Genomic DNA, 12,496 nt, shown 5'->3' with positions numbered 1-12,496 from the left:
CCAAGTCATGATCCCAGTCGAGAAGGGAGCACAGATGCAACAGAACCATTTCCATGGTGTGCTGGGATCCCCTTCTGCCTTGGGGAATTGGGCACTGCAATGGGGTGGGGTAAGGCTGTGGGAGCCTGTGCTGTGCCTCCAGGTCACTCTCCATGCTCTTTGCAGGTGCTGTGCAACATGCCTGGAGGGGCAGCTGGAGCAGCCCAGGGCCCTGGGGCTCTCTCCCTCCCACACAGGAAACCCTCACTAAATGCTTGGGCAAATCTGCAGTGCCACAGCTGTCGCTCCCCACCTCCGTTCCACACTTCCTGCTTGCCCACCTGCCCATGGAACAGCTCCCACAGCCCACGGGCACATAGCCAGGCCCTCTCAGGACACACTGGAGCCTTGCTCTCCCCCTCTGCCCTTTCCCCACCATGGGCACCACGTGCAGCCGCTCCCAGGTTTCAGGACGTGTCTCCCACGGAGGGAGCCCAGCAGGACAGCTCAGTACCCGAGTGCCCTGAGCCTGCTCGGGACAATTCCTCTGGGCTGTGCCCATCTTGTCTGGGCTGTGCCCGCAGTGCCAAGCAGCGGAGAGGGCAGCTCAAGCCTCAGCAGGGCTCAGGCCCAGAGGCACAGCAATTACCTCGTGTGGCTGTGCCTGGCATCGCCTCCCTTCCTGCAGGAAATGCCACCTTCCATAGAGCCCCTCTGTCCATCCCTTGAGAAAGGAAGAGGCACAGCTGGATCAGATGGAATCATTGCACATCCAGGAGGTGGCCTCTTCAGGAGGCAATACTTCTCCAAAACATGGATAAGGATCCGGAAAATCCTGATCCCCCCAGGCCTTTGGGGCTGGCTATGGCCCTCCCTCCTCGAGGCAGCCACACCTCAGGATGTTACTGGCGACTGGGAAAATTCAGGGGATCCCTGGTGAGTTGGGGCTGTGTGGCAACTGATGCCCAATGCCTTCCTGCAGAGGCTGGGGAGAAGCTGCAGCCAGGCCAGGCTGGGAAACAGCCCTGCAGGGCATGGAAGCAGCAGCAGGGCATCGAAACTGCCATGGATCCCTTCCCACTGTTCCGGGCATGGTGTGTCCAGATGTGCAGCCAGAGCCCTCGGCTGCTGAGTCCCAGGACAAGGCTGAGGGAAATGCTCTCACCCTTCCCTTTGAGCAGTTCTCACAATGTGCTTCAGGATGTTGTTCGGCCCATGGTGGGGAAAGGGCAGAGGGGGAGCGAGGCTGCCATGGATTCCTTCACGCTGTTCCTGGCTCTGCTCTGACATGGGGAACCCTGGCTCACTCTAGGATCTCTCCCAGGTCTATTCCCAGAGCTTCATCCCACAGCTCAGCCCCAAGGGCCAGACAGGTATTAGGAATTTCACAGCCTACCATTGGTGACTCATAGTCAGAATGCACAGGAAAACTCTAGCTGTGTTTCAAAATACCAGATGCTGTGTTGTTTCCTTCCCACTGCAGATTTTCCATTGCCCCAGCCTCAGCCCCTGGCAGCCTGCCAGGATGTTCTCCCCGCGCCGCTTCTGCAATCCCACTCGTCCAGGTCCTCCTGGTTCTGTGGGCAGCTCTTCGGGCCACTGAGGCCCTGTTCCTCCTTTGTTTGTGAGCATGTCCGAGTGAGAGATGATTCAGGGGCTCAGCACCAAGGCCTCCAGCAGCAGTGGTCAGTTCCTGAGCGCGCTCGGGGGCCACAGGCAGCTGCCCATGGCTCTGGCAGGGATGTGAAGGGGAGGCCGTGCAGGGGAGCAGCCCCCACGCCCCAGCCCTGCCCATGGGGGCCTGCAGCCCGTGAGGATGGAGCAGCTGTTTCTGGGGTGACAGAGCCAGCAGCTGGGCACTGCAGCACACACTGCACACACCTACTGCAGGGATATGTTAGCCATATTGTGTATACATCCACTCCAAATTGAAAAAAATCAGGCTAAGTGTAGCTTAATTTCAGAGGCATTAGGGAAGAATTATTACCACTGCTTTCCTGGCTGAGTTTTGGAACATTATACTTTTTTTTTAATACTTTATAAAAACAATCTCTGAGTCTGGAAAGGGAGTTTTTCAATCACAAGTGTTCTTCCTTCACTCCAGGAGAAGTGTAATTCAGAGTACCAGGGAGATTTTCTCTTAACATATTGCTGAGTTCTCATGCTGCCACTCATTAGGAGAGATGAAATAATTTCTCACTGTTTATGTTTGATTTTTGTTTGGAAACAGTAGGGAAAAAATGTACCCACTGTCAACATTTGGTTCATGTGGATCAGTTATTATTTCAGCTGCCTAAGTTGAGGGTGGAATTCACAGAGGTTATCCCAGGCAGAATCTGGTGCTGATGCTTGTGCCATTGGAGTCTGGAGTGGGCTCTTTCCTAGCACAACTCACCACACTGAGCTGCTGGGCATATCTCGTTTGTTTTCTGGTTTTTACTACTAAGAACAGCCAGCACAATTTATCAGTACCTAAAAGAGATTTGTTGGTTCCTCTGAATCAACTCGAACTGTGGGTTGGAGTTTCTCCAGGTTTCAGCCTGGAGAAAAGGAGGCTCAGGGGGAGCCTCGTGGCTTTCCACAAGTCCCTCACAGGAGGGTGGAGCCAGGTGGGGCTCTGCTCCCATGGGAACAGGGACAGGACAAGAGGAAAAGGTCTCAACTTGCACCAGGAGAAGTTTATATTGGAAATTGGGGAACATTTCTTCTTGGAAAAGGTTGTAAAGCATTGGAACACGTTGCCCAGGGCACTGGTAGAATCACATCCCCGGAAGAGCTCAAAAGACATATTGATGTGGGACTTGGGATGTGGTTTAGGTGTGAACATAGTGATGGTGGTGCTTGATGGTTGGAATTGATTTTTGTGAAGGTCTTTTCCAACTTTAGGGATTCTTACATTCCATGATTCTAAACAACCCAATGATAACATAATCTAATCTCTCTTGGTGTAAATGACTTGGTTCACTCTCTGATGTTTTCTCCACATCCACGTTGCAATGCATCTTCCAGCACATGGAAGGAACAAACCAGGTGTGAAGACTGGAGAAGGAAAATGAGCCCACATCACTTCCCTGGGAAGAGAAGATCCGACAATTTTCAGAGGGAAGGAAAAACAGAAAAAAATGTTTGAGAAGCTGAAGTAGTGGCAGAGGTACCAGGGAGAAGAAGTAAGAGGTGAGAGAAATGGTGGCTATGAATTGCAGGGCAGGCAGAGGACACCAGTGACCCAAACAGTTTGGCACCTCCTGGCCATTAGGCAGCTGACCCCAAAAGTTCATCCCTGCTCAAAGGGCATGCACAGCCTCGCCCACCCAGTACAGGTGAAAGAACAGCATGAGGAAATGGGAGGTGAATGTCATAAACAACCTAAATACTGTCATGCATTTCCAGCAGGTTTTGCAGCCTGTACTGAGCATCCCAGTCCTGGTTGCATTGTTCCCAGACACCAACACGGTTAGAGCAGAGGGAGCTGATTTAACAGTTGTTAAAATTTCAATTTGAAGTCAAGTCTTTTGAATGATAAGGACCATTTAAATTGTGCCGCTCAGAAGGCAGAAGACTGGGCTGAAGCCAGAGCTTTGAGGAGCAGCCAGATAGGGACAGGTAGAGCCAGGGAATGATAACATGGCACCCACCTCAGTTTGGGACGAATCATTTGCCCAGCAGGAGCCCAGCTCCAAAGCAACATCCCTGGAAACTCTGCATCATAAATAGCAGGGAGTTCATTCACAGAGCAAAAGATTTCCTGGCCTTATTTACCCTTCCACATTTGCTGCAGCTCTCCATTTCAAAAGCCATGTGAGTATCCTGTGCTGGAAGGCTTGTCCTTCCCCTGCTCCTGGCTCTGCACCAAGATGTTCTCTGTTCTGCTGCTGACCAATGCATCTCCTGGCTCCCTACCACTGAAGGAAAAGAAATCTATTTACAAGACACAAACAGCTTTGTGTAAAATCACAGCCATGGGCTGCCAATTGTGTGCTCTCCCAGCCCAGCAGTGCCTCCTTCCCCCAGCACAGAGTGCTGCACTAGTGCAGCTCCAGGCACTTGTTGCTATTAGGTCATGTCACCAGGGACTGGAAAGCATCAGACTATGCTCTGTGTCTTAAAAATCCAGATGTGCGATGATTATCTCATGATAGCCATCATAGATCCTGTGGTAATGCTATTTCTAATCATTTAGCCTGCAGGAGTTCTTAGGCTGGGATGAGCCCATGCTCCGAGCTGGAGCAAACTGTGTGCTCAGGTCTACTGTGTGAAACAATCACTGTGGTCCTAGTGCTGCCTCCTCCCTGAAAAGATGGAGCTGTTACATTCTCCTGAGTCCACATGGTGGAACCAGGTAATTTCTAGTTGGGAGGATGTACAGCAATGCTCAAACCACTAATATCACTAAATATAGTTGCATGAAATTAAAGAAGAATACCCTTACTTTCAATTACACTCCCCCTTTTTTACCACCTGATTACTTGATAATATGTTGTTACAGTTCTTTCCCTACATCTCTTCTTTCTATATGTGGACCATCTCAGGGCTGCAGCAGGAGTGGAAGCACCCGGGCAAATGACTCATCTCCCTCAGGCCAGAGATGGATTTTGACCCAGCAAACCAGAGCAACACTGACATAAAGGTGGAGTTTTGTGTCATTCTGGGAACAAAACATCACAGCAAATGACTGCCTGGAGTTTGGTGTGTTTCCTAGAAGACTTGCAAAGTAAGTAGGTAGGAAATGTCCTTACTGTTTATCACAAAAGGTCAAGTCTACAAATACCTGCAGCTGCAGACATCAGAAGGATGCTGTGTTTACAGCAGGCACTGCCCCATTCTGATTCTGGGAGTCTCTAGCCCCAAAGAGAGCTCGTTGAGGCTGGGGGAGATTTCAAGAGACAGCAGGAGGCTCCCTTTTTCTCTATGCTCCCCTTTTCTTTATGCTTCTTAAAAATCCCTCCCCTCTTCCCACTAACTGTGCAGGCACTGTTGGATGCAGCTTCCTGCAGCAGATTTCTTCTTGCTGTGACAGTGCCAAGCTCGCAGGGCCCTGCAGGAGGGACCTCTGTGAGCAGTGGGATTTACACTCTTTAACAGCAGCCATGTCCCAGTGAAGCGGTCAAGCTGGGCAAGGACTGTCCTTCTCGGACGGCCCGGCCAGCTATCCAGCAGCGCTCGCAGCAGGGCAGCACTGTCCCGATCCCCGTGGCTGGGGAGAGCGCCTGAGGCAAACGCCCATGCTGTGACAGCAGCCACACCTTGCGGCGGGACGTGGCACGGCTTATGGCTGCAGCCAGCAGAAAAAAGAGAGCGCTGTCCAGCTGTGGGGAATCCAGGTTCACTGGGTCCCAGGGGAATCGACAGCCGGACAGGGAAAGGGAGAGACGCTTGCAACAGCTTCTAAGGAGGGAGAGAGACAGGGGAGGAGTCGACCCTCTGGCGAATAGAGTTTCAGAGGGGAGCGGGATACAAAAGATTGACTTAGGGAGAACCCCAATGGAGATAACTTGAGGGTGGGGCCCTGGTCCCTGAACCAATCACTCAACGCTCTGGCTGGAAGTTTCTAGAGAGAAGGGTGCGAGCGCCGAGTGACGGACAGGGCACCGGGGAGGGATTTGAGAAAGGATACACTAGTGTCCAAGGCAACTGGGAAGGAGTTGGGATAACTGGCAGCACAAGGGAAGGAGAAGATAACCAGCGCAGAACCATTACATGATAGCGGGAACAGAAAGTCCAACTTCTACAGAAACAACACAACATCCCGGGACAGTCCTGGCACTGCAAACATGTTTTCCCTCTGCAGTTTGCAGTAACAGTCAAGGAGCATCCAAACTCTTGCAAAGCAAAGCTTGTTTAAAGGATGGGTTTAGTGCCGGTGAGCTTCCAAGGACTCCTCCTTTGAAGCAGCCTATGCAGGGGGACTCTGAAGTGTCCCTGTACCCTCTTGAGTTTCTCACAGAGCTGGGAAAACATGTGACCCTCCACTACCCATCTCCAAGAGCAGACAAGATGCCGTCCCCCTTTTCCCGGAGCTGGGGGAGGGAAAGGAGGCTGGATAGGCAGTGATGGGTGGGTTTGTGGCCGTCCCATTTCCAGCAGTCTCTGCCTTCCCCCACTGGCCTGGTGGGTGCTCTGCAGCTTCTCCCCGTGAGAATACCCTCTGCCCCTGTGCAGAATTCAGGAGTAATGCACAGTCTCTCCCCTTCGCAGAAATCAGGCTGTGTGAGTGTGTTTGCATATGTGGACATGCCAAGTTTTAGCCCAAAGAGAATTTTATAGGTGACTTACAACCCCCTGAAATAATTTTATTATGGAAGCAGTGACATACCTTGATAGTAATGCACACGCACCACTCCAGTGCCGGGATTTATAGGGCATTTACGAGGTGTGTGTGCAGGAGGTGACATCCCCAGCACGCGCAGAGCTGGCAGTACCTGGCTGGAACCCTTCCAGCGAGGGGCTGGTGGCCCCAGAGTGTCTGGCAGCACTGTGGAGGTTGCTCCTCACACAGCAGATCTGGGAAAGGGACAAGGACATGAGTTCAAATAGCTCACGGCAATGGTTGGCAGGAGCTCCTGAGAAATTCTTCTCCTTAGTTCTGATGGGCAACAACAAAACAAATTTGGTGGGTGCAGCTATTGATCATCTTGAGGTGAGCTCAAAGCAGAACTCTTCCTCCAACACCTGCTGGAGATCATCTGCTCTGTAGTGTGGCCCACTGGTCTCAGAGCCTTGTAGCAGTGTGTTTCTGCTGCCACGGGCCATGAAATGAGATGTCCTGGCTGGTGCAGTTGTGTTTGGGGGAGCTGGGACACCTCTGAACAGCCAGGACACTCAGGAGCATCACTGGGGACCAAGTATTAATTAGAATGTAAAATTTCATCTGCAGTCATCTTGCATTACTGCTGTTAAGAGGACAAATCTTCCATTGCCCTGTGATTTCTGAGTGTGCAGAGTCTTGGCTAAAGCTGGGCTGGAGACAAGAAAGAGAAGTTTTGGCCAATTGGCCACTAATTCATGTGTGAGTGGTATTCAGCACCCAATTGGCTTTGCAGAACCAGTAAAGGTGAGAGGCTATTGTAAACCTTAAAAAACATGTTTGTGCTACAGCACTTGATTCCAAAATTGTCCTAGAAAAGAACAAATACACCTTTGTGAAAAACATTGTGTGGTTTCTATTGCCCATCCCTCTACTGTGTCAGAAGCTGCCTGGAGAGCAATACTTGTTCAGCTGATGTTCTGAAGGGATTGATTCAGAAGCTATGACAAAAATGCAGAATGAGCAAAAGACCAGCTTCAGTTTATAGAGTCAGGCATCACAAAAGCTGGAAAGAATCTCCAAGGTAAGTGAGTCCAGTCTTTGACCTGATATCTGCACTTAGCTGATCCGCAGGGATCTCTGTGATGCCATTTTTAGTGAGTTCACCTATGGAGTTTATGGGGTGAGCACAGGAAACAGAGCCCAGATTTGACACATGAACAAAATATGTGGGATTTCCAACTCCCCACAGACCTCGGGTCACCTGTGCAGCTGCTCACCTCTTGCCTGGCACCAGCTGCTGTGAGCACCACAGAGACACAGGATTTTAGCCTCCAAAGACCTCTGTGGTTTGACTCCCTCATCTGTGTGTCACAGGGCCCAGAAGATCAGCTCTCTGCTGCAGGGAGCTGGCAATTCATCTATTTAGCACTTTCCTGGCAGTGCAAGAGGTAATGGGAGAGGTGGACAGCAAAGTACAGCTTCATCATTTCTGGTAAGATCAGATGAAAATACTGAGGAGTCATTTTAACGTGAGAATAGGGCATAGTCTTAATATTCAATATGATTAATTTACAACAAAATCTAAGTAGATTAGCTGTACATACACCATGTTTCTATCCTCGGATGATCATTTATCCACATGACATTGCAAAAAAACAATTAGAGCAGCATTCCCTGTGCTCTGATAATACTCTCTGGTGTTCCCAGGCTCAGGCTGCTCAAATGAACGATGCATGGGCTGTGCAGCAGCTGAGCGTGCTGTAACAGCATCGTGGAGTCACGAAGCATCATGCAGGAAAGCCTGGGGCTCCTGTGCCAATAGAGTTTCAGGGCAAAACTTGTAGTAAGCTGGTGTTTTCTTGCTTACAGTCTTTTCCTCCTGGCTCTTAAATAGTGGCCAGAGGATGAGGTTGGTTGTGGCCTGGTTTATCTGCAGTTCCAAAGCAATGCATCACTCTGCAGTCCTGTGAGGGAAGCCTTTGGTATCTTTCCAGTCTTTAGTTTTCCTCAATTATTCATCTGAGGGTTGCTTAATTGCTGAGTCTCCTACTTTTAGATAATATGGGGAGGCGTGAAGGAATGCTGTTCAGACACAAACTGGTCCCTTCTCAGCTTCAAAGGGCAAATAGAAATTCTCTCCCTGTTCTGTCTCTCGGGCTGCGGTGACACCGATGGCTCTTGCTGAGCTCTTGCCAAGGCTGTAGCCAGGGCACAGCCCTTTCCCATCTCCTCCTGGGCAGCAGGAGCACTCTGGGACTGGTTTTGAGAGCTGTGTCCTGAGAGGAGTGCAGGCAATGCGTGCAGGAGGAACCTGGGGTGGATTCTGTGCATCATATTTCAGCAGACATTGACTACAGCCTGCTGCAGAGTGAGACAGTTCCTGGTGTCTGTGTAACCAGGTACTTGGTCAGATGTTAAGAAGAAATTCCTCCCTGTGAGGGTGGGAAGGCCCTGGCACAGGGTGCCCAGAGCAGCTGTGGCTGCCCCTGGATCCCTGGCGGTGCCCAAGGCCAGGCTGGACACTGGGGCTTGGAGCAGCCTGGGACGGTGGGAGGTGTCCCTGCCATGGCAGGGGTGGCACTGGGTGGGCTTTGAGGTCCCTCCAGCCTAAACCGGTCTGGGATTCTGTGATTCTTCTGTCTTTATTTTCACTTGTGAATTGATTCCAAGTTTACAGTGGTTTCAATGCCTGAAACCACTCACTGGGGCTGCTCCGTCCCTGTGTGCACCTGGAGGAGGAGATGGTGAGCACGCAGCTTACAGTCCTACTGCCCTTTCTCCCAAAACTATAAACACCAGGCTTTTCTCAAGTTTTCTATTTTCATTCCACTCTCACCCCTCAAAGTCTTGCCTATTTGTCAGTCCTTGAATAAGTCCCATTTCTCTCTGGCATGCTGGGAATGTGCAGGATTTCTGCTGGGTGCCTTGATGCCTATAGGTTTTGGGGTCAATGAGCTTATGCAGAGCTGTGCTCATGCTGGAAGGTAAACCTTGTCTTTAAAGAGTCTGGAAGAGCACTAAGGAGGATTTTAAGTTCCTCACAGCAGAAGCTGTGTCCACTTGGCACCTACAGCCATTCCAAGGCAGACTGTGAAGTCTCCAGAACAGTTTGATGATGCAGTGTTAAAACAACTTTCTGCCAGTGCTGGTAAACTGCCATGGCTTGGCTGAACTACCTATAGCTAAAGAAGCACATATGAATGTGCATTTTCAGAGGGAATTTCCCGTGAAGTCTGAATGCGCATTTTTAGTGACAGCAGCCTATTCAACACTGCCTTGGCTCACCTGAAGCACTCTTGGCTTTCACTGAGTGTCCATGTTCAGATTGTGGCTGTTGAATTATCAGAGAAGCTGTTCCTTGTTCTCCAAGAAACTGTTCTGAATTCTCCACTAAATGCTAAGCAGAGCTCTCTTGTGCTGCCATTTTTGGTGAGGTTTCAAATGGTTTTTTTTTGTGCTATGATGAATTTTGATAATTGCTGTAAGTATGCTATTAGTCAAAACGAGGGAGAAAGAAATCCAATTATTAAACTAGACTGCTGTGACTGGAATCTACAGCTGATACATTAAAGCCCAACTGTCATGCTTAATAAATAACTCAACCCACGGGCAATACTGGAAGAGAAAATTAACATTAATAATGAGATAACTGATCATTATTTCTTTCTCCTCCTACCATTCGAAAAATATGTTGCAGTATATCAATAAAACAATAATTTTACATCATATCCACTGCGTGCTTTCAGCAGTGCTTTGCTATCTCCTGCTTTCCCAACACCACTTTTATGGAATTAATGCTTTTTTCCAAGTTTCCTTTGCTGCCTCGGGCTATGTAAGGCCTGAGAGAGCCAGTACAGGCTGCAAATGTTACTCAAAATGCCCTGTTTGCATCTGAACCCAAGAGGAATGATCCACATCCCCACTGACAGGTACGTATTTGTGAGGACTTTCTGAGCACTCTGAAGCTTCTGATTCAGCTTCTCACTCAGCACAGCTCCTCCTCCTGCTGCAGCCGAAATCTTGGCACTGTGGTAGAGTAAATGCCCCTCAGGCCCAGTGGGTTGGGAGACAGTTCTCTGCGCAGTAAGGCACCTGCCCACCCTGAAAGGTGTGCTGATATCACCTGGAAAGGCCCACCTTTGGTGGAGAAGCTTCATGACCAAGCTTTTCCCCAAATTATTTCAGAAAATGGTGTCTTTCAGTGATAAATGTTTTTGCAGAGGATGGATAGGTTCTGCTTAAGCTGTGCCCTCAGTCACATGTGGGAGCAACGTCACAGACTGTGCCACCCAACAAAGCCCAGCAGGCCGGGAGCAGAGCCCGGGGGCAGCAGGAAGCTGAGAGAAGGCCCTGCTCTAGAACTGAGGGAGTTCCACCAGAAGCAAACAAAGACGGTAACTTGAAGAGATTCCCACTGTGCTCATAGTTTGTCTGAGAAGACTAAGACGTGAGCTTGTCAAAAATCCCAGGAAATATCTGGGAAAGGGTTTTATGTATGTTGGTTGTGACTAGGTACAAAGCTGCTGCGGGAAAAGAGCCTCTGCAGCAGGCTGGCTGGCTGAAGGGGTCTTACTTCTTCCTAGAATAAAGATTACCACTGAAACGCAATTTTATTTTTTATTGTATAAGGGGAAAATATTTTCCAGAACGCTAAAACCAGTTTGAAAAATACAGATGTGTTGGAAACTGGAAAGTTTAACCCCTGGTTAGGAGGGGTGCAAGGGAGGGGCCAGAGGGAGCCGCATTGGGACCTAACCCCAGACCTAGCCTAGGGGTACAAGGTTGGGGCCAGAGGGAGCCCTGTTGGGACCTAACCCCTGGGAAGTGAAAGGTCAAGCCCATGCGTGTGGGTGAGGTTTCCCTCCTTTTCCCGAGTATGTGAGTAAATTCCCCATACTTACCAGTGTGAAAGTGAATGACTGCTTGAGCAGTAAAAGAATATTAAGTGTTGTTTTGCCCATCTGTAGTTTTCGTTTGGATTGGGGCACCTTAAGATTTCAGTTAAGAACCAAATTAGAGTCAGTATGGGAAAGTGTTTGAGTAAAAGAAGATTTGGAGGGGAAGATGAGAAAAAAGAGAAGAATATTCCCCCTGATAGTCCTCTTGGACAGATGCTAGATCAATGGGACACTCAGGAGGCCACAAAAGGCTTAGAAAAAATAAAAATGATTCACTATTGTATGGAAGTCTGGCGTAAGTTAAACCTGCAGGGGGAGTGGCCATGTGTCCTGGGTTGAGTATATGATGCTTCTATACCCAATCGTCTCATTCTGTTTATGTTGAATAATAAGTTTTGTACCTTTAAGAGTGTTCCAGAGAGTGAAGGGGAGGAGAGAAGAAGCGCACAGTTTGTTTTCAGACACTGCACTCCTCCTCCACATTCCTGCTCCTGATTGTGTTGTCTGCGGATGGACAGACAGCAGGACAGAGCTCTTCTTTTGCTTTTTTAGTTAGTTCTAGCTAGCTGAGGCAGAGAAGTTCCCTGGGCTTTTTTTTTTTCCTTTTTCTTTGGACCTCTTGAAACTGCTCGGGACTGAACACCCAGGAGAGCCCTGGCAGCTGCACCAGTGGCCCACTGGGCCGGGCCTGGCCTGCGACAATTCCAGCACTGGAGGGACTGATCAGAGACTGAGTGAGCTGAGCTTCAACCTGGGGTTTTCTCAGTTTGTCATCTCTTTTAGAGTGGCAAGGGCTCTCATTGTTTGATATTGTTTTGGGTTTACTGTTTAATAAACAGTTTTTTTCCACCTTTCTCCGAGGAGGTATTTTTTCCCTCCCAGACCAGTTGGGGGGAGGGGCCGATTGGATCTGCTTTTCCCACCAGAGAAATACCTGAATTGGCACCCAACGTGCGGCTGGAAAAGGTGGAAAAAAGCTCTATTAATTGTGTGTTTGTTGTTGTTAAAGCAGTTAGTAGCCATGCTGCTTGGACCCCTGATGTCTCTGGTTGTGAAAGCCTTAGTGTGGCTCTGGGCTGTAGACCTTTTTGAGGTTTCAATACCTTTCTGGTCACTAGGATTATTGTCCTTAACAAGGAATTTTTATGGTACAGGGGTACAGATTGGAATAGCTGTTGTGCTGGTCTTGGTGATAATGATTTATAAAGCGTTCACAAAGATACTGGCCTCTGTTTATGACATCTATGGGTTATGGTTTCTTCATCCTACCCTGCATCCCAATTCCAGTAGTATGTTTTGGGAATTTATTAGTAACTACACTCAGTCTGTTAGAGGAGGAGCCAAGAATGAGACTTTCCAGCCTTCCCTTTCC

Source organism: Melospiza melodia, unplaced genomic scaffold (genome assembly GCF_035770615.1).
Source record: "Melospiza melodia melodia isolate bMelMel2 unplaced genomic scaffold, bMelMel2.pri scaffold_32, whole genome shotgun sequence".
Lineage (NCBI taxonomy): Eukaryota > Metazoa > Chordata > Aves > Passeriformes > Passerellidae > Melospiza > Melospiza melodia.
The sequence above is the reverse complement of the archived record's forward strand: the minus strand, read 5'-3'. Positions refer to the sequence as shown.